This window comes from Phlebotomus papatasi, unplaced genomic scaffold, assembly GCF_024763615.1.
Source record: "Phlebotomus papatasi isolate M1 unplaced genomic scaffold, Ppap_2.1 HiC_scaffold_690, whole genome shotgun sequence".
In the NCBI taxonomy this organism is placed as follows: Eukaryota; Metazoa; Arthropoda; class Insecta; order Diptera; family Psychodidae; genus Phlebotomus; species Phlebotomus papatasi.
This window is the reverse complement of record NW_026604894.1, coordinates 1-2,113: the sequence shown is the minus strand read 5'-3', so window position 1 is coordinate 2,113 and position 2,113 is coordinate 1. Positions and strand designations below refer to the sequence as shown.

Sequence of the window (2,113 nt, the reverse complement as noted above, 5' to 3'; positions counted from 1 at the left end):
GAATACACCGGTTCTCGTCCGATCACCGAAGTTAAGCAGCATCGGGCGCGGTTAGTACTTGGATGGGGGACCGCTTGGGAACACCGCGTGCCGTTGGCATCCCTTTTTGTTGATCCTTTTTGCTTAATATTACCACTTGAATTTATTTTAAATAATTTCTCTGAAGGAAATTGAAATTGTGATCTAGCAGATCCACCAACTTCTGATTAAATTACATTTTCTGCAAAATTTCTTAAAGGCAAAAGGCATGAAGGGCTTTGCCATGGATTCAATATGAACTTTGAAGTTTCTCGCCAACGATCTTTGATCCTTTTTGCTTAATATTACCACTTGAATTTATTTTAAATAATTTCTCTGAAGGAAATTGAAATAGTGAACTAGCAGATCCACCAACTTCTGATTAAATTACATTTTCTGCAACATTTCTTAAATTTGCAAGGGAAATGGCATGAAGAGCTTTGCCATGGACTCAAAATGAACTTTGAAGTCTCTCGCCAACGACCATACCATGCTGAATACACCGGTTCTCGTCCGATCACCGAAGTTAAGCAGCATCGGGCGCGGTTAGTACTTGGATGGGGGACCGCTTGGGAACACCGCGTGCCGTTGGCATCCCTTTTTGTTGATCCTTTTTGCTTAATATTACCACTTGAATTTATTTTAAATAATTTCTCTGAAGGAAATTGAAATTGTGATCTAGCAGATCCACCAACTTCTGATTAAATTACATTTTCTGCAAAATTTCTTAAAGGCAAAAGGCATGAAGGGCTTTGCCATGGATTCAATATGAACTTTGAAGTCTCTCGCCAACGATCTTTGATCCTTTTTGCTTAATATTACCACTTGAATTTATTTTAAATAATTTCTCTGAAAGAAATTGAAATAGTGAACTAGCAGATCCACCAACTTCTGATTAAATTACATTTTCTGCAACATTTCTTAAATTTGCAAGGGAAATGGCATGAAGAGCTTTGCCATGGACTCAAAATGAACTTTGAAGTCTCTCGCCAACGACCATACCATGCTGAATACACCGGTTCTCGTCCGATCACCGAAGTTAAGCAGCATCGGGCGCGGTTAGTACTTGGATGGGGGACCGCTTGGGAACACCGCGTGCCGTTGGCATCCCTTTTTGTTGATCCTTTTTGCTTAATATTACCACTTTAATTTATTTTAAATAATTTCTCTGAAGGAAATTGAAATTGTGATCCAACAGATCCACCAACTTCTAATTAAATTACATTTTCTGCAAAATTTCTTAAAGGCAAAAGGCATGAAGGGCTTTGCCATGGATTCAATATGAACTTTGAAGTCTCTCGCCAACGATCTTTGATCCTTTTTGCTTAATATTACCACTTGAATTTATTTTAAATAATTTCTCTGAAGGAAATTGAAATAGTGGTTTAGCAGATCCACCAACTTCTAATTAAATTACATTTTCTGCAACATTTCTTAAATTTGCAAGGGAAAAGACATGAAGAGCTTTGCCATGGACTCAAAATGAACTTTGAAGTCTCTCGCCAACGACCATACCATGCTGAATACACCGGTTCTCGTCCGATCACCGAAGTTAAGCAGCATCGGGCGCGGTTAGTACTTGGATGGGGGACCGCTTGGGAACACCGCGTGCCGTTGGCATCCCTTTTTGTTGATCCTTTTTGCTTAATATTACCACTTTAATTTATTTTAAATAATTTCTCTGAAGGAAATTGAAATAGTGATCTAGCAGATCCACCAACTTCTAATTAAATTACATTTTCTGCAAAATTTCTTAAAGGCAAAAGGCATGAAGGGCTTTGCCATGGATTCAATATGAACTTTGAAGTCTCTCGCCAACGATCTTTGATCCTTTTTGCTTAATATTACCACTTTAATTTATTTTAAATAATTTCTCTGAAGGAAATTGAAATTGTGATCTAGCAGATCCACCAACTTCTAATTAAATTACATTTTCTGCAAAATTTCTTAAAGGCAAAAGGCATGAAGGGCTTTGCCATGGATTCAATATGAACTTTGAAGTCTCTCGCCAACGATCTTTGATCCTTTTTGCTTAATATTACCACTTTAATTTATTTTAAATAATTTCTCTGAAGGAAATTGAAATAGTGGTTTA

General features: G+C 37.2%; 3 non-coding genes and 1 pseudogene across 3 annotated transcripts; all 4 read left to right on the top strand.

Annotated features, from left to right (window-relative positions):
• Positions 1-99, top strand: LOC129809363 (5S ribosomal RNA; annotated as a pseudogene; the record flags this gene model as incomplete).
• A 394-nt stretch (positions 100-493) lies between these two features.
• On the top strand, positions 494-612 carry LOC129809362 (5S ribosomal RNA). The gene has a single exon (XR_008752643.1). It is a non-coding gene; the product is annotated as a 5S ribosomal RNA (ribosomal RNA).
• A 394-nt stretch (positions 613-1,006) lies between these two features.
• On the top strand, positions 1,007-1,125 carry LOC129809361 (5S ribosomal RNA). Its single transcript, XR_008752642.1, has one exon. It is a non-coding gene; the product is annotated as a 5S ribosomal RNA (ribosomal RNA).
• A 394-nt stretch (positions 1,126-1,519) lies between these two features.
• LOC129809359 (5S ribosomal RNA) lies at positions 1,520-1,638 on the top strand. The gene has a single exon (XR_008752641.1). It is a non-coding gene; the product is annotated as a 5S ribosomal RNA (ribosomal RNA).
• Positions 1,639-2,113: the final 475 nt, after the last annotated feature.